Source organism: Pelobates fuscus, chromosome 9, assembly GCF_036172605.1.
Source record: "Pelobates fuscus isolate aPelFus1 chromosome 9, aPelFus1.pri, whole genome shotgun sequence".
In the NCBI taxonomy this organism is placed as follows: Eukaryota; Metazoa; Chordata; class Amphibia; order Anura; family Pelobatidae; genus Pelobates; species Pelobates fuscus.
Window position 1 is genome coordinate 2,035,179 of NC_086325.1, and position 21,724 is coordinate 2,056,902.

Here is a 21,724-nt window from a genome sequence, read left to right on the forward strand (position 1 = left end):
CATTATTGTTACGTTGATATTGGCTATATCCCATTTTACATCGATATTGTTTACCATTATTGTTACGTTGATATTGACTATATCCCATTTTACATCGATATTGTTTACCATTATTGTTACATTGATATTGGCTATATTCCATTTTACATCGATATTGTTTACCATTATTGTTACATTGATATTGGCTATATTCCATTTTACATCGATATTGTTTACCATTATTGTTACATTGATATTGGCTATATTCCATTTTACATCGATATTGTTTACCATTATTGTTACATTGATATTGGCTATATCCCATTTTACATCGATATTGTTTACCATTATTGTTACATTGTTATTGGCTATATTCCATTTTACATCGATATTGTTTACCATTATTGTTACATTGATATTGGCTATATCCCATTTTACATCGATATTGTTTACCATTATTGTTACATTGGTATTGGCTATATTCCATTTTACATCGATATTGTTTAGCATTATTGTTACATTGATATTGGCTATATCCCATTTTACATCGATATTGTTTACCATTATTGTAACATTGATACTGGCTATATTCCATTTTACATCGATATTGTTTACCATTATTGTTACATTGATTTTGGCTATATCCCATTTTACATCGATATTGTTTACCATTATTGTTACATTGTTATTGGCTATATTCCATTTTACACCGATATTGTTTACCATTATTGTTACATTGATATTGGCTATATCCCATTTTACATCGATATTGTTTACCATTATTGTTACATTGATATTGGCTATATTCCATTTTACATCGATATTGTTTACCATTATTGTTACATTGATATTGGCTATATTCCATTTTACATCGATATTGTTTACCATTATTGTTACATTGGTATTGGCTATATTCCATTTTACATCGATATTGTTTACCATTATCGTTACATTGATATTGGCTATATTCCATTTTACATCGATATTGTTTACCATTATTGTTACATTGGTATTGGCTATATTCCATTTTACATCGATATTGTTTACCATTATTGTTACATTGATATTGGCTATATCCCATTTTACATCGATATTGTTTACCATTATCGTTACATTGATATTGGCTATATTCCATTTTACATCGATATTGTTTACCATTATCGTTACATTGGTATTGGCTATATTCCATTTTACATTGATATTGTTTACCATTATTGTTACATTGATATTGGCTATATTCCATTTTACATTGATATTGTTTACCATTATTGTTACATTGATATTGGCTATATCCCATTTTACATCGATATTGTTTACCATTATCGCTACATTGATATTGGCTATATCCCATTTTACATCGATATTGTTTACCATTATTGTTACATTGATATTGGCTATATTCCATTTTACATCGATATTGTTTACCATTATCGTTACATTGGTATTGGCTATATTCCTTTTTACATCGATATTGTTTACCATTATCGTTACATTGATATTGGCTATATCCCTTTTTACATCGATATTGTTTACCATTATCGTTACATTGATACTGGCTATATCCCATTTTACTTCGATATTGTTTACCATTATTGTTACATTGATATTGGCTATATTCCATTTTACATCTATATTGTTTACCATTATTGTTACATTGATATTGGCTATATTCCATTTTACATCGATATTGTTTACCATTATTGTTACATTGATATTGGCTATATTCCATTTTACATCGATATTGTTTACCATTATTGTTACATTGATTCTGGCTATATCCCATTTTACATCGATATTGTTTACCATTATTGTTACATTGATACTGGCTATATTCCATTTTACATCGATATTGTTTACCATTATCGTTACATTGATACTGGCTATATTCCATTTTACATCGATATTGTTTACCATTATTGTTACATTGATATTGGCTATATCCCATTTTACATTGATATTGTTTACCATTATTGTTACATTGGTATTGGCTATATCCCATTTTACATCGATATTGTTTACCATTATTGTTACATTGATATTGGCTATATACCATTTTAAATAGATATTGTTTACCATTACTGTTACATTGTTATTGGCTATATTCCATTTTACATCGATATTGTTTATCATTATTGTTACATTGATATTGGCTATATCCCATTTTACATCGATATTGTTTACCATTATTGTTACATTGATATTGGCTATATTCCATTTTACATCGATATTGTTTACCATTATTGTTACATTGATATTGGCTATATTCCATTTTACATCGATATTGTTTACCATTATTGTTACATTGATATTGGCTATATTCCATTTTACATCGATATTGTTTACCATCATTGTTACATTGATATTGGCTATATCCCATTTTACATCGATATTGTTTACCATTATCGTTACATTGGTATTGGCTATATACCATTTTACATCGATATTGTTTACCATTATTGTTACATTGGTATTGGCTATATTCCATTTTACATCGATATTGTTTACCATTATTGTTACATTGATATTGGCTATATTCCATTTTACATCGATATTGTTTACCATTATCGTTACATTGATACTGGCTATATTCCATTTTACATCGATATTGTTTACCATTATTGTTACATTGATATTGGCTATATCCCATTTTACATCGATATTGTTTACCATTATTGTTACATTGGTATTGGCTATATCCCATTTTACATCGATATTGTTTACCGTTATTGTTACATTGATATTGGCTATATACCATTTTAAATAGATATTGTTTACCATTACTGTTACATTGTTATTGGCTATATTCCATTTTACATCGATATTGTTTACCATTATTGTTACATTGATATTGGCTATATCCCATTTTACATCGATATTGTTTACCATTATTGTTACATTGATATTGGCTATATCCCATTTTACATCGATATTGTTTACCATTATTGTTACATTGATATTGGCTATATTCCATTTTACATCGATATTGTTTACCATTATTGTTACATTGATATTGGCTATATCCCATTTTACATCGATATTGTTTACCATTATTGTTACGTTGATATTGACTATATCCCATTTTACATCGATATTGTTTACCATTATTGTTACATTGATATTGGCTATATTCCATTTTACATCGATATTGTTTACCATTATTGTTACATTGATATTGGCTATATTCCATTTTACATCGATATTGTTTACCATTATTGTTACATTGATATTGGCTATATCCCATTTTACATCGAAATTGTTTACCATTATTGTTACATTGATATTGGCTATATCCCATTTTACATCGATATTGTTTACCATTATTGTTACATTGATATTGGCTATATCCCATTTTACATCAATATTGTTTACCATTATTGTTACATTGATATTGGCTATATCCCATTTTACATCGATATTGTTTACCATTATTGTTACATTGATATTAGCTATATTCCATTTTACATCGATATTGTTTACCATTATTGTTACATTGGTATTGGCTATATCCCATTTTACATCGATATTGTTTACCATTATTGTTACATTGGTATTGGCTATATCCCATTTTACATCGATATTGTTTACCATTATCGTTACATTGATATTGGCTATATCCCATTTTACATCGATATTGTTTACCATTATTGTTACATTGATATTGGCTATATTCCGTTTTACATCGATATTGTTTACCATTATTGTTACATTGGTATTGGCTATATTCCATTTTACATCGATATTGTTTACCATTATTGTTACATTGGTATTGGCTATATCCCATTTTACATCGATATTGTTTACCATTATCGTTACATTGATATTGGCTATATCCCATTTTACATCGATATTGTTTACCATAATTGTTACATTGATATTGGCTATATCCCATTTTACATCGATATTGTTTACCATTATTGTTACATTGATATTGGCTATATCCCATTTTACATCGATATTGTTTACCATTATTGTTACATTGATACTGGCTATATTAAATTTTACATCGATATTGTTTACCATTATTGTTACATTGGTATTGGCTATATCCCATTTTACATCGATATTGTTTACCATTATTGTTACATTGATATTGGCTATATTCCATTTTACATCGATATTGTTTACCATTATTGTTACATTGATATTGGCTATATCCCATTTTACATTGATATTGTTTACCATTATTGTTACATTGATATTGGCTATATTCCATTTTACATTGGTACTTATATTGGGCTTTTATTTCACTCCACACTGGGGATTCAGGTTTTCTCCATAATCAAGCAATCATTAACTTGGATGCAGCTAATATGACAATAGCTAAAGGTATATGGGTATTTGTGGCCATCAAATATTTAACAGATCTGACTGGTGAAAAAGATGGTAGTGTATAAAACAATTTAAATGTCTATTCACGGTTTTTCATAGTTCTTGAAATTGTATACAGCTCCACAAGTTATGATTGAAATTAGGGTGAGAGTACCTGCATCTAGCAGGAGGGGTCCTGAGTTGGATAAATCTGTGCCAATCTGCTCTGAGTTAGGTACCATCTATTCTGAACTTTAAAGTGATTCTCTATTATATTTAAACAATGAATGGAAAATGTAATATATGTCGGATTTGTTTATAGTGATACCTTTTTCACATTTTTGGCCAATCTTATATTTATTTGTGCTCGTTAGTGTTCTAATAAAATGCCTTGCTCTTGACGTTGTTCTTTTTTCTGATGTTTGGGTTATAACTGTATTTATAAGCTTAACTATACCTTCATTGTTTTGTTGCAAATAATTCCGTAAAAAGCATTAAAGATAAGGAAAAATATCTCTATTTGAAATGTTGTATTCTAGTTTTAGTTTTTAGAAATATTTCAATGTATTATTTAGTAGCAAATCCTTTATGGAGATGATGCCTTTTAATGTCCAATGGTTGATGTTTATAGCTTGCATGCATGAAAGGCAATATAACATTTTGTTTAGAATTTTAGGTTGGCATTTTATTTTATTTTAGAATTGTATAGGGACTTGCAGGGGTAAGGGGAGGGGGATGCAGAGAGTTGATTGAGACACAATAATATCAGGTAGACTCTTTTACATGGATACAAAAAAGAAATAGGTCAATGCTAATTAACAATTACTAGTTGATCCAGCACATAGAACTGTGTCACACCTAGGACTAATAGGTAACGTGTTACCGAGCCTTAGAATGGTTGGCTTAACGTACCAGAGAATAGTCAGAATACTTGCCGAAGGTCGGGGGCACAGAATCAGACACAACGATGAGGGAAAGCCAGAAGTCAAGGATACCAGAATACAGGGAAGTCAAATGAAGCCAAAGTCAATAACCAGAAATAAACACACTCAACCACACAGACAACCACTAAGGGAAACCACGACAGGGCAATGAGCTGAAGAAAGAGATGAGCTTAAATACCCCTCTTGTGGTTCTGGCCTTTGAACCCAGAACGTGTGTGTGTCTTTTGCATGACGTCACGCACACGTCGACCTCATCCATGCCATGGGTGGATGTGGAGCCAGGGGCGTACCTAGAGCATTTGGCACCCGGGGCGGGACCTATTTTTGGCACCCCCACTTGCCCCCCCCCTCAACTGTAAATCTAAAAACAACCAACATTTTTTTTTATGTATTTAGCACTAAGCAGTGTTTGTGAGTTTGAATGTATGCATGTTTTTGTATGGAGTATATGTGAGTGAATGTAGCGGTGTGTTTGTATGTAGTGTTGCGTTTGAATGCAAGCATGCATTTGTGTGTTGTGTGGTATTTGAATGCAGTGGTATGGTTATATATAATGGTGGGGTTTGTATGTAGTGTTGACGTTGAAATGCATGAGTGTATTTGTGTGTAGTGTTGGCGAGATTTTTAGATGTCTGCACATATACACATACATGGACATGCAGGGTGAAGACCGTCAGACAAGGTCAGATGCACACAGTCCCACACGCAGTCACTCACACACAGTTACAGGCAGACAGTCAAACACTCAGGCAATCACACAGGCAGACACATACACACACAGATTCACAGACAGTCACTCACACAATCACAGGCAGACAGTCACACATACACACAACACAGTCACTCACACACACACCCACAAATCACAGGTAGACAGTCACACACACAGAGTCACACAGACAATCACAGGCAGACAGTCACACACACACAGTGATACACACACAGTCACAGTCAGTCACACACACAATCACAGGCAGACAGTCACACAGGCAGACCGTCACACATACACACAACACAATCACATACAGTCAAACACACACAGAGGCAGACAGTCTCTCACACACACACACAATCAGTCAGACAGTCACACACAGAGTCAGAGACAGTCACTCACACACACACCCAAAATCACAGGCAGACAGTCACACACACACACACACACACACACACACAGACACACACAATCACACACACACAGTCACACAGACAATCACAGGCAGACAATCACAGGCAGTCACACACACACACAGGCAGACAATCACATACACAGTCAAAGACAGTCACAATTACAGTTACACACTGACACACACAGTCAAAGACAGTCACAATCACAGTTACACACAGCACACACTCTCTCACTTACAGTAAGCTTGGGCTGGAGGAGGAGTGGATTCAGTCCCTGCTGTGCTGTAGTTGGGGAAGCAGGGACTCCTTCCTGCTTCCCCTCTGTGTGAGCAGTATGAGGCTGCATTTAGCTCCACCCCCACATCTGGCTTGGCTCCACCCCCACTGACGTTCTAGCTCCGCCCCCAGATCTCCATGCAGGTCTCCTGTTCCTGCTGTATTCCCAGCCCCTGCGTGTGAGCTGTGTCGGCTGCCCGGCACACCTGCTGCTATGGCACCTGGTGCAGCCACACAGCTCACTGATCACCAAGCCTGGCCAGCCCTGGTTGCACCCCCCTACCTGTTGGCACCCGGGGCGAACCGCCTCCCTCCCCCTCCCCCCTTAGTATGCCACTGCATGGAGCTAATAATTGATGTAGATTCACAGCGGCCGGCGTCCATTAACATGCTGCAGGCGTCAGAAATATTAAAGCATGGCCACTAAATGGCACTACCGCACTTGTTGGCAAGGCAATCATTATTGATGCTGCAAGGTGATGATGAATATGTTACACACAGAGAGTATGGGCAGGCAGAGGCCCCAACAAATGGAATCCCTCTAAGACCCTTTGATAAAATCATAAAATAGAAAAGAAAAAGGAAGGGCTGTGCCACAGGTAGATAATAAAATGAGGCAACTTTATCTAGAATGAAAGCAAATAGTCCTAGTGCAAACGTCTCACAATATAAGTGCTTTGAATCCAGAGATGAAAGTCAATGCTTGATAAGATGTACTGTCCTCAGTTCGACTTGGCCATAAATAGTATAAAAGACAAGAGACAGGGACAGGTGATAGTGCAGCTTGTGGAATTTTTTCAAATAAAGTACAAGATAGCAGTAGAACACTCACATTTAAAAGAGCTATAGCCAACTCTAGTGGTAAGGGCATACAGCAGTATAATCCCCTCTTTAAAAAGGATATGCAGCAAGTGTCCACCACGTCCACACACTCAAGAAGGAAATCAAAAGGCAACAGATAGTGCTCTCAACAATATCAAATTATCTCCAATAAAAGAGAGTAAAATTATACTTACAAGGATAGAGCAGGCTAACTACTCTACGAACTCAGCGTTGGTGGTATTATCCCCACCTCAGGATTGCTTAAAGTATAGAACTTAAAATTAAGTAAAATAGCCAGGAAGTAAAAATAAGTAAAAGTGTATATAACAAAGATGATTGGCACAGAAAAGTGACCAAAAAACCTTAATAATTTAAATACACAGTACTAAATGCCTATAACATGTTTCACCACCTATGGCTCTATCAAATGGAATAAAAGTTACCACCTGGCAGCTTGGGTTAAAATAGGAATAAAATGAATTAAAATTGGTGCCAAAAAAATTGGTCCTCCAATCAGAAATCGGCATAATTTTTGTATATTTCGAAAAATAGTAAAATACTTATGTAATAGTTCTGGAATATCTGGGGGGGGGGGGGGGAGAGGGTTAATGTGCTTAAAATTATATTAAAATGAGGTTTAGTTAGGGAGGAAATTAATAAGAAAGGTGGTCACGTGACACGCAGTATATGCGCATCATATGTAAATGGCAGCATGGGTAATGTAGTCTGCCGTTGGCACGTGCGTGGTCTGCGCTGGCCAATGTGATAATGGTCGGGAATAAATGCTGCGAGAGGAGGTAAAGATAGGTGGCTGTTTGTTGGCCATTCTGTGTATACGAACGTTGCCATATTGGGAAGGGCGGGGGGAGTTAACGCTGCAAGTTGCGGTAGCCATATTGGGAGAGGAATACTACAATGGGTGGCCTGTTGTGGCGGCGACCATCTAGTGGAAAAAAGGGAAAACGGCATGCATATGAATTAATAAAATTGAAATCCTAATGTGGGCGGGGGCCTGACATAACCTCACCATCCTCCTGCAGACTCTACCAGATCGGGTGCCATCCTACCCAGCAGAGGTATCGGCTGACACTATCTCCTTTAGCTGGCAGTCCCACCAAAAACGTTCTCAGCCGAGAGCTCTTGGGAACCTAGCCTGGACTGTCAGCACCGACACTTTCTATTGGGCTCCCACCTAGCAGGCACGCTCACCATGATTTCTTCTGGAATAACCGTTTCTTGCATAGCTCTGGAGGGCTGGTGGGCAATCCAGCATGTTTAGAAAAGTATCTAGCATACTTCATTAATCACCTACACCAGAGCAACATATACCAACCAGCTACTCAGTATATCAGTATGTTTAATAGCACTAAATTGTTTAACACTTTGCTTGTTTCATCTTACATATGTATCTTAAGATAAAAACAGTTATGTCTTGCTTGTCTCTGAAAACCAACTAATTATGGCTACATTTTGCTTTCTCCTTGTATGGCATAACACACACTTACCTCTTGTCCAGCTAGTGTGACAAGAGGCACTTAAATACGCTCGCAATAGACATAACCTGCATTAAACACCATAAACACAAAAATGAGGCATTATTATCCAGATGTGATTTATTGATGATATTGCTGTATTAACCCTGTATTGTATACTACTCATAATTTCCCCTCCTTTATTCTGTACCCCATCTCGCATGCCTTAATAAAAGAAAGATTGACAAAAAAATGGAAATTCTAATATTACAATTATATATTGGTGACATAAATACAAATCATCAGAAACATAGTCATAAAAATAAAGAATACGAGTGATACAATATAATAAATGTAATGGAGAAGAGAAAATAAAAAATAAAAACAACATAAACATATTATAAAAAGTGAAACAAATCAAAGTCTGCATTTAGACCACAAGGAGTTAAAGTCTGTAAATTGTATACCCACTCCATTTCTGTTTTACCTAAAATGTTTTTTCTATTACCTCCTCTCCATGGAATTTTACATTGTTGGATACCTATACAGTTAAGAAATTGTGGGTGACTGTTATGTTTAATAAAATGTTTTGCCACTGAATGGTTTAAGTATAATATTTTGATATTTTTACAGTGTTCACTTAGACGCACGTTTAGACTTGTGGTCATTCCTACATATTGGAGGCCACAAGGGCGGTCCAATAGGTAGATTACATTTTTGTAGATGCATCCAATAGAATATTTAATTTTATAGGATTTATTGTTCCATTGGATATAAATTGAGTTACTTTAGATGGTACAGAGGGGTCGGTACTTTTACAGACTGTACATGGCTTGCATTTAAAAAAAATCTTTGGCTTCAGGCAGAAAAGAAGATGTTAGTTAATTTTTTGACTTAACTTCTCTAGTAAAATTAGAACTTAAAATAGATTTAAAATTTGGAGCTCCTCTGAATACTATATTTGGTTTTTCAGGTATAATTTGCATACAGGTCTCACCTTAATAAGAGCCAGTGCTTTTTTATTATTCTTTAAATATGGCAACTTTTATTGTTAAAATGTAAGATGACTGGAAGGGGCAAAGTGCCTTTAGTATATTTGTTTTTGTATGTTACAAGTTTGTTTTTTTCTCTCCTTTACATAACTGAAAATACTGGGCTTCCTCACCTCCCCCCGCCCCCTACATTTTCCCACCTCTTTTTCTTCAATTCCTCTCTCCCCTTCCCTTTTTATTTTATTTAACTACTCGTCACTTCCTTGGACCTCTGTGCAGGGAGACCTTTTTTCTTTGAATATGATAGTTCTTGGTCGCGACCATTAGTGACCTGGACATGTAGAAGGGGACACATGCCAACACCATATGGACAATCTTCCGACCAACCACCTGGGCTAAAGCCCAGCCCTAGCTTTGTTAATAAGGTGCTGTACTTTGGAAACCATTTAGTAATTGTCGTATTTCTCTGTCAAGTACATGTCTGTGGGACCTGCATGTCTCACATGTTGCCTGGAAGTTCATGTATTGTATACAGATATTCACAAAATAAATACCGTATTTACTGGAATCTAATGCACACCTTTTTTGGAAAATAAAGTTTCCCAAAATGTAATGCGCATTCGATTTTCTGTCGCATTACAATTGGGGGAAAATTTGAAATATTCCAGCAAATTCACACAGGCACATTTTGTTACTGAGAGAGGGCTTAAGAAAGAATAGACTTACCGTAACATTAACATTGAAATGCCATCAATGTTACTATGGTATATGGCAATAAACATTTTCATGGTAGCATAATGATGTGTAGTAGTATCTTCTCGTATAAATGCGCATTACATTCAACAGCAAAAATAATTCAGCTTCCCGGTTCAAGTAAATGTGGTATGTTTGCCAAATGGAAGTCAATGCACGACACTATTATAATTCTTTCCCAATATTTCTGTTTGATCTTTTCTCCTCGTGCTCTCTCTTTGCTCACTGACAGATGAAAATGTTGCTTTTTATAAAAGTGAACGAGGGAGCCAAAACCAATTTCCCTATAATTCCAGTTAACAGATTGAACAAAAGTACTGAGCGGTGACCGACCGAAGGGCAGGCTATTTCAGTTGCTGCCCGTTCTCAGTATTCTCTTGCGACCCATTTTTTACTTCCATTTTTATGCAGAATTAGAAATCATATAAATACCTTGTCACATCTAAAAGCTACAGATTGTTGGATCATTGTCTAACAATAGCAATGCTGTTAATGTTGCACCTACTATCTGGGTGCAGTTTAATCATGTAGTAGGTACATGTTTTTGGCCAATATCTGATATTAAAATGTATAATGTCGTTTTCCACATCTTGGCTCCATTTATCATTGGGCTTGAATCCCAGATGAGACTGGAGGCATATTTCTGTAATCAGAGGCACCACTACTACGTTTCATTTAGAATGTTTTACAGACTAATTACTAGGCTTGGCGCCTGCTTGAAGATTATTCCGTGCATGGAAGATTTCTACAAAAATGAAGGTGCATTCTGACATACTCTCTCTGGGAACATGTGCGAGACACACGCAAGCTTTGTTACTAATGTGTGAATTTAAAGTGGATTTCAAATTTTTGACCAAACTGAAAACACATTTTTCATATTTTATTAGTTACTATGTTTGAACTAAAATTTGAATTCCACATTAAATTAAAGAATAGCTAACAATCAGCACGTTTTCTTTAGCAGGTGGTAACAGTTATTAACACAATTACAAACTGGGTTATTGGGATTCATCCTTTTAGCTAGGACAAAAAGAGTTATTTACTTAGAAAGTAAAGGAATACAGGAATATCTCACTAGTTCTCACTTTGTCCTTGGACATATATTAAAAATTAAAGTGTTACATATTAAAAATATCCACAAATCAAATAGTAAGGTACTCTGTCTGTTATGACATATTTTGATTGCAAAAGCCCAGGGTTATTGATTAAAGTGTAAATTGTTGGGGATACAAAGTACATTCATATTCCAGAACAACGGACATGTCTCTGGGTCAGCTAATATTTCAGTTTGTTTATTTATAGCTAAAAAATCACATTTAATTCCTGATAAATCACATTGCAGTAATTAATGGACTTGGACCTCGGTTTTATATTTTTGAATAAACTTTTCAAATAATTTAACATTTGTTAATAAACTTTTCAAATATTGTAATATTTAAAAAAAAGTTTTAATCATTTAATATTAAAGAAAAATGGACTAGAGGTCCTAATTAGGAGAAAAACACATAGAGGAAGCCTTATGTTTATAAGTACTAAGGGGAAACAAAAATAGTAAACAGAAGGGGAAGGGAGAGGCAAGAGAGTATATGTGATATTTACAACCATACACATAAACACATGCACACAGAAGGATGAATCTGTGAGAAAATTCAGCTGGATTAGCTAAGATAAACAAAACTTAAAAAGTCTAAGCTAAAGTTAATGTTTCAGCTTACCTACAAAGCACAGGTATGTGCAGAGATAAGGAAAACGGGGATAGATGAGAGTGAATTGGAATTCCTGGACCTTAAAATCAGAGTAAGAATGGATGGCCAAGCCACCACAGAACTTTTCTGAAAAATCACTGCCACTAATAGCTTACTACATTGGCAGAGCCATCACCCTTTTCATCTTAGGGCAGGAATCCTATATGGTCAATATCTTAGAGCACGCAGAAATTGCTCTAATGATGACACCTTTCAAAAAGAAGCAAAATAAATAAAACAAAGATTTAAGGTACAAGGATACCCAAAAAGGGTTCTAAAGAAGGCATATAAAAGAGTTAACACTATGGTGTCCACAAAGGTCCACAAGTTTGAGGACTGTAAGACCTAAATCCACAGACAAACAAATACATTGCATAGGAACATACAATCCACACTGGAACTCGGTAAAATAAATATTCTCTAAAAGTTGGCCAATTTTAAGACACAATCGGAACCTACAGGAAAACATTGCACTATTCCCTAGTATAACGGCAAGGAGACCAAGAAATCTAAAAGACATTCTAGTACATAGCCACTTTGAACATATACCGAACCCAGAGACATGGTTGACTCAGACTAAAGGAATATATAGATGCAGTAGGTACAAAACGTATGAGTTCACAAAACCCACCAAGACAATTGAGTGCTCTAGAACTAAAAACACATACCCAATACAGGATTGTATTAATTGCAGCACCACACAAGTTGTATACATTATTAGCTGCACATCCCTAATCACATCCAAAGGGTACATGATGGAGATCCATCTCATTTAAAATTTCAAGCAATTGAAAAAATTACTACAAATACCAAAATAGGAGACTTCAATATTCGGCTATTGAAGAGAGAATCAAAATGGATACATGAAAAAAGACGTCAGCCCTAGTGGTTTGAATGAAGTATTCAATTTTACACCATTTATTCATTAAATCTTCTACAAAAGGATTATCTTCCACCTTACTACTTTCCCTAATACTATCAAATTTCTGTGTATTTTACATTGTTCCCATTAACAGTCTTGGATTGTAACTAAAGGGATGTGTAATCCTATAATAAAGTCTTATTTTTAATCACTTATATAAATATATAAAATCCTTTTCAATTTGGATCCTACAAGATTTTGATCGATCTACCCCACTGACATGTAAATACATATTTTACATATTCTCTAATACCACCATCAACTAAATCCAACGTGGACACCAGAAACAGTTTTTGCTCTCATACAATTTACTATAATAGCATTTCATTATTGTTGTATAATCCTTCTCTCACCACCAATACTTCCAAATGGTATCCTTTTGAGAGAAATCCACTCTGCGTTGTGTATTAATAGTGAATGTAATATCCCTGTGTCACCTCTTCCAAGAACTAACATATATCTTTATCCCCTTGTCCAGATAAATATATGACTAGCACTACTAAGGTATTCTACCCGATATTACAAATAAACAGCCAACACCATAGTTCTTACCAGAGAGAAATCTTTACTTAGAATCTGCCCAGTTAAATATTACAGAAGAAGAATGGTACAGAGTTATAGTATTATAGAGTTACAATACATTCATAACACTCATACATTCCATCTATCTAATAATATCGGCTACATTGTGTATAATAATATCGGCTACATTGTGTATAATAATATCGGCTACATTGTGTATAATAATATCGGCTACATTGTGTATAATAATATTGGCTACATTGTGTATAATAATATCGGCTACATTGTGTATAATAGTATTGGCTACATTGCGTATAATAATATCGGCTACATTGTGTATAATAATATTGGCTACATTGCATATAATAATATCGGCTACATTGTGTATAATAATATCGGCTACATTGTGTATAATAATATCTGCTACATTGTGTATAATAATATCGGCTACATTGTGTATAATAATATCGGCTACATTGTGTATAATAATATCTGCTACATTGTGTATAATAATATCGGCTACATTGTGTATAATAATATCGGCTACATTGTGTATAATAATATCGGCCACATTGTGTATAATAATATCGGCCACATTGTGTATAATAATATCGGCCACATTGTGTATAATAATATCGGCCACATTGTGTATAATAATATCGGCTACATTGTGTATAATAATATCTGCTACATTGTGTATAATAATATCAGCTACATTGTGTATAATAATATCGGCCACATTGTGTATAATAATATCAGCTACATTGTGTATAATAATATCAGCTACATTGTGTATAATAATATCTGCTACATTGTGTATAATAATATCGGCCACATTGTGTATAATAATATCGGCTACATTGTGTATAATAATATCTGCTACATTGTGTATAATAATATCGGCCACATTGTGTATAATAATATCAGCTACATTGTGTATAATAATATCAGCTACATTGTGTATAATAATATCGGCCACATTGTGTATAATAATATCGGCTACATTGTGTATAATAATATCTGCTACATTGTGTATAATAATATCTTCTACATTGTGTATAATAATATCGGCTACATCGTGTATAATAATATCTGCTACATTGTGTATAATAATATCGGCTACATTGTGCATAATAATATCGGCTACATTGTGTATAATAATATCGGCTACATTGTGTATAATAATATCGGCTACATTGTGTATAATAATATCGGCTACATTGTGTATAATAATATTGGCTACATTGTGTATAATAATATCGGCTACATTGTGTATAATAATATCTGCTACATTGTGTATAATAATATCTTCTACATTGTGTATAATAATATCGGCTACATCGTGTATAATAATATCTGCTACATTGTGTATAATAATATCGGCCACATTGTGTATAATAATATCGGCCACATTGTGTATAATAATATCTTCTACATTGTGTATAATAATATCGGCTACATCGTGTATAATAATATCTGCTACATTGTGTATAATAATATCGGCTACATTGTGCATAATAATATCGGCTACATTGTGTATAATAATATCGGCTACATTGTGTATAATAATATCGGCGACATTGTGTATAATAATATCGGCTACATTGTGTATAATAATATTGGCTACATTGTGTATAATAATATTGGCTACATTGTGTATAATAATATCGGCTACATTGTGTATAATAATATCTGCTACATTGTGTATAATAATATCTGCTACATTGTGTATAATAATATTGGCTACATTGTGTATAATAATATCGGCTACATTGTGTATAATAATATCTGCTACATTGTGTATAATAATATCGGCTACATTGTGTATAATAATATCTGCTACATTGAGTATAATAATATCTGCTACATTGTGTATAATAATATTGGCTACATTGTGTATAATAATATCGGCTACATTGTGTATAATAATATCTGCTACATTGAGTATAATAATATCTGCTACATTGTGTATAATAATATTGGCTACATTGTGTATAATAATATCGGCTACATTGTGTATAATAATATCTGCTACATTGTGTATAATAATATCGGCTACATTGTGTATAATAATATCTGCTACATTGTGTATAATAATATCGGCTACATTGTGTATAATAATATCGGCTACATTGTGTATAATAATATCTGCTACATTGTGTATAATAATATCGGCTACATTGTGTATAATAATATCGGCTACATTGTGTATAATAATATCGGCTACATTGTGTATAATAATATCTGCTACATTGTGTATAATAATATCGGCTACATTGTGTATAATAATATTGGCTACATTGTGTATAATAATATCGGCTACATTGTGTATAATAATATCGGCTACATTGTGTATAATAATATCTGCTACATTGTGTATAATAATATCTGCTACATTGTGTATAATAATATTGGCTACATTGTGTATAATAATATCGGCTACATTGTGTATAATAATATCTGCTACATTGTGTATAATAATATCGGCTACATTGTGTATAATAATATCGGCTACATTGTGTATAATAATATCTGCTACATTGTGTATAATAATATCGGCTACATTGTGTATAATAATATCTGCTACATTGTGTATAATAATATCGGCTACATTGTGTATAATAATATTGGCTACATTGTGTATAATAATATTGGCTACATTGTGTATAATAATATCGGCTACATTGTGTATAATAATATCTGCTACATTGTGTATAATAATATCTGCTACATTGTGTATAATAATATTGGCTACATTGTGTATAATAATATCGGCTACATTGTGTATAATAATATCTGCTACATTGTGTATAATAATATCGGCTACATTGTGTATAATAATATCTGCTACATTGAGTATAATAATATCGGCTACATTGTGTATAATAATATCGGCTACATTGTGTATAATAATATCAGCTACATTGTGTATAATAATATCGGCTACATTGTGTATAATAATATCGGCTACATTGTGTATAATAATATTGGCTACATTGTGTATAATAATATCTGCTACATTGTGTATAATAATATCTGCTACATTGTGTATAATAATATTGGCTACAATGTGTATAATAATATCGGCTACATTGTGTATAATAATATCGGCTACATTGTGTATAATAATATCGGCTACATTGTGTATAATAATATCTGCTACATTGTGTATAATAATATCAGCTACATTGTGTATAATAATATCGGCTACATTGTGTATAATAATATCGGCTACATTGTGTGTAATAATATCTGCTACATTGTGTATAATAATATCGGCTACATTGTGTATAATAATATCGGCTACATTGTGTATAATAATATCAGCTACATTGTGTATAATAATATCAGCTACATTGTGTATAATAATATCAGCTACATTGTGTATAATAATATCTGCTACATTGTGTATAATAATATCTGCTACATTGTGTATAATAATATCGGCTACATTGTGTATAATAATATCGGCTACATTGTGTATAATAATATCAGCTACATTGTGTATAATAATATCGGCTACATTGTGTATAATAATATCGGCCACATTGTGTATAATAATATCGGCTACATTGTGTATAATAATATCAGCTACATTGTGTATAATAATATCGGCTACATTGTGTATAATAATATCAGCTACATTGTGTATAATAATATCTGCTACATTGTGTATAATAATATCGGCCACATTGTGTATAATAATATCGGCTACATTGTGTATAATAATATCGGCTACATTGTGTATAATAATATCGGCTACATTGTGTATAATAATATCAGCTACATTGTGTATAATAATATCTGCTACATTGTGTATAATAATATCGGCCACATTGTGTATAATAATATCGGCTACATTGTGTATAATAATATCGGCTACATTGTGTATAATAATATCGGCTACATTGTGTATAATAATATCGGCTACATTGTGTATAATAATATCTGCTACATTGTGTATAATAATATCGGCTACATTGTGTATAATAATATTGGCTACATTGTGTATAATAATATTGGCTACATTGTGTATAATAATATCGGCTACATTGTGTATAATAATATCTGCTACATTGTGTGTAATAATATCTGCTACATTGTGTATAATAATATTGGCTACATTGTGTATAATAATATCGGCTACATTGTGTATAATAATATCAGCTACATTGTGTATAATAATATCAGCTACATTGTGTATAATAATATCAGCTACATTGTGTATAATAATATCTGCTACATTGTGTATAATAATATCTGCTACATTGTGTATAATAATATCGGCTACATTGTGTATAATAATATCGGCTACATTGTGTATAATAATATCAGCTACATTGTGTATAATAATATCGGCTACATTGTGTATAATAATATCGGCCACATTGTGTATAATAATATCGGCTACATTGTGTATAATAATATCAGCTACATTGTGTATAATAATATCGGCTACATTGTGTATAATAATATCAGCTACATTGTGTATAATAATATCTGCTACATTGTGTATAATAATATCGGCCACATTGTGTATAATAATATCGGCTACATTGTGTATAATAATATCGGCTACATTGTGTATAATAATATCGGCTACATTGTGTATAATAATATCAGCTACATTGTGTATAATAATATCTGCTACATTGTGTATAATAATATCGGACACATTGTGTATAATAATATCGGCTACATTGTGTATAATAATATCGGCTACATTGTGTATAATAATATCAGCTACATTGTGTATAATAATATCTGCTACATTGTGTATAATAATATCGGCTACATTGTGTATAATAATATCGGCTACATTGTGTATAATAATATCTGCTACATTGTGTATAATAATATCGGCTACATTGTGTATAATAATATTGGCTACATTGTGTATAATAATATCGGCCACATTGTGTATAATAATATTGGCTACATTGTGTATAATAATATCGGCTACATTGTGTATAATAATATCTACTACATTGTGTATAATAATATCGGCCACATTGTGTATAATAATATCGGCTACATTGTGTATAATAATATCGGCTACATTGTGTATAATAATATCTGCTACATTGTGTATAATAATATCTGCTACATTGTGTATAATAATATCGGCTACATTGTGTATAATAATATCGGCCACATTGTGTATAATAATATCGGCCACATTGTGTATAATAATATCGGCTACATTGAGTATGTGCTGTGAGATTTTGTGTGCAGTGTGTGTTTCTTACCAACCTAGTCTAATGTGATGTCAGTATCTTCTATTTTTTAAAGGAATTGGTTCCCATGTTGTAAATAGACAACTCCTCAGCTCAATTGATATGTAAATGTGATTTACTTTCCCAAGACCCAAAGTGTTGTCTATCCTGTTATTTTATTTAAGTGTTAACTTTCCCAGCCATCCCTTTTCCTCTAACCTAAGGTGTGATTTCCTAGATAGAGACTATAGGTGCCTTTCAGGTGCTGTATCTTTCCAACTATCTAAACAGAAACTCCCTTTGAAGATAATTCCTGACCTCCCATTCACACAGACTTAATCAAGCACATATTAAACAGCTATATATAATATTTTCCCCAACAATTATTTTATAGTAGCTCTTAACTTTCAGAAAATAACCAAGTTTTCCAAAGTCTACATATACTTTTTAGACGTTCCCTTGAACCATTTAACCTTCCCTTGCAAACCTAGGATTAAAACAATATCCAATAATTCTATTACTAATGACAAAGAAAAGCATCCGCTCCTATTGGATACTACCCAATGGAGAAACAGCTCCTCCCATTAAATACCAGCTTTTTCCTCTGACCCGGTTCCCCTCTGATGAGCCGTGAGGCTTAAGGTTGCTGCACGGCGAAACGGGCGTCAGGGGCTTTATGCTTCTGTAAACACGCAGAGTCAGTAACCATACTGTTCTAATATAGACGTTAGAAATCGAATCCAGCAGAAGAAAATTGTCTTCGGCCCAATTTTGCAGACTGTTAAATTTCTAGGGCAGAATGCTCCTGCAATATGTTTAGTTATCAGACTCAGAGTACAAAGTTGTTTAGAAATTTTGCAGACTATCAAGTTTCTTTTGCAGACTATTAAACTTCTAGGGACATAATGCTCCCTCAAAATGGTTAGTCAGCTATCCGACCGCTTAGCAATCAGACTCAGATTATTAAGATGTTTTAGCCTGTTACTGTTCCATTTTACAGATTATCGAGGTTTTAGGGGCAGACTGCTCCTGAAAAACGCTTAGTTAGTAATCAGACTCAGATCATTAAGCTGTTTTAGCCTGTTACACTCTATTTTGAGTCCAACAGAGACTCCTAATTTACTATTGCCTCCGGATATCTACACGGGCATTTTCTGCACACTAAATTATTTTGCAGTGGGAAAATTAGAGACGCTTGATCAGTCACCAAATCAGATGTATATTAATCAGATATATATATCATATATATTTTTAATACTGTCACATTAAGAGTATACACTCCGCACGATTGGTCCTTTCTCCTTGTGTTTTCCATATCACGAGACGGTGTGAACTACTACAACAAGATAACTTACCCCCACAGGAGAACTTACCCCCACAGCGGAATTAGTTACTATACTTATCTTATCTCCTGACACTCATTGGAACTTACCTATTATTTTGTATTTTATTTTATTATCTTTATTATTTATTATTTTTTTTTTTTAATTCTTTATTTTTGTTGCGCAGGTGGGTACAGAATTATTGACGAACGCCACAACAGCATATATGTGCATATTAACAAATTAAACAGTGGCAGCGATACATGCGCATTTTTAGATTTTTAGGTACAGGCTTATCCTTACGCCATAGATGCGTCCCTATATGCGTATTCATGCTTAATAGTGGCGTGAGTGTATGTATAGATTAAAACATAACTGACTAGACATTTTCGCGTTAAACAAAACTAGTGGGTTGTTATGTTGCTATATAGTACGGTCGCATAGTAGTAATAACAGTTGTACATCCATCATATCCCGAGGATTAACAAGCGAACGAGACATTATGCTAGCAAAGCTGTACTGTATATAAAGAGCAAGCTTAAGGACAAAGCATGCAAATAGAAATTAGTGATCAAAACTAAACAGTGCACATTTTGTAAACTTACAAAGCGTAGTTTCATCAGGGGTGAAATCAACGTGACAGTTGAAGCACATTTTTTAAAATCAATAACAGGTATAAACAATCGATTGTAAATGCAGCTACATAGTAAATTCAGGCTGGGTCAATGCGATGACTTAGCTTTAAATGCTCTAAATTATGCTGGTGCAACATATACATCAGGAAGGTAAACTAAAGCTTTGCAAATAGACAATAAAAAAAAAACATAATGGAGCAGGAACACATCGCTAGTTATAGTAACAGGCTAGTGCTTCTAATGCATAACGCTATATTCAGGCTATGTCTAGGTCACTTTACTTCAGGGTATGACAGGGTGTACAGTGTTGGCTACTGATAAAGATGTAGTTATATGCAGGTTCCCCGCTTAACTATGTGTATGTGTCATATTCAAGTAAATCATATATGTCAGACTCCTGTGAGTGGATTATAACATGCTTTAGCCTTTAGTTAGCTTATGGTTGGTACCTATAGTAGCACTGAATTGTGAGTAGAGACTGTGCGGACTTATGGGAGGCCCCCAATGCGATTTATAATACACAGGTTTGAGTCCTATAAAAACAAGGAGAGAGAAACAGACATTAAGTCCCCTTCTTGAGTTGACACATCCAATGCTTTTTTGGGGGTAGATGTGCGCTTCTCGCGATTTAGAGTCCACTGCTGATGGAAAGTCTCTGTTCAAGAGGTGCCACCTGTAGCCGGTGCCGTTT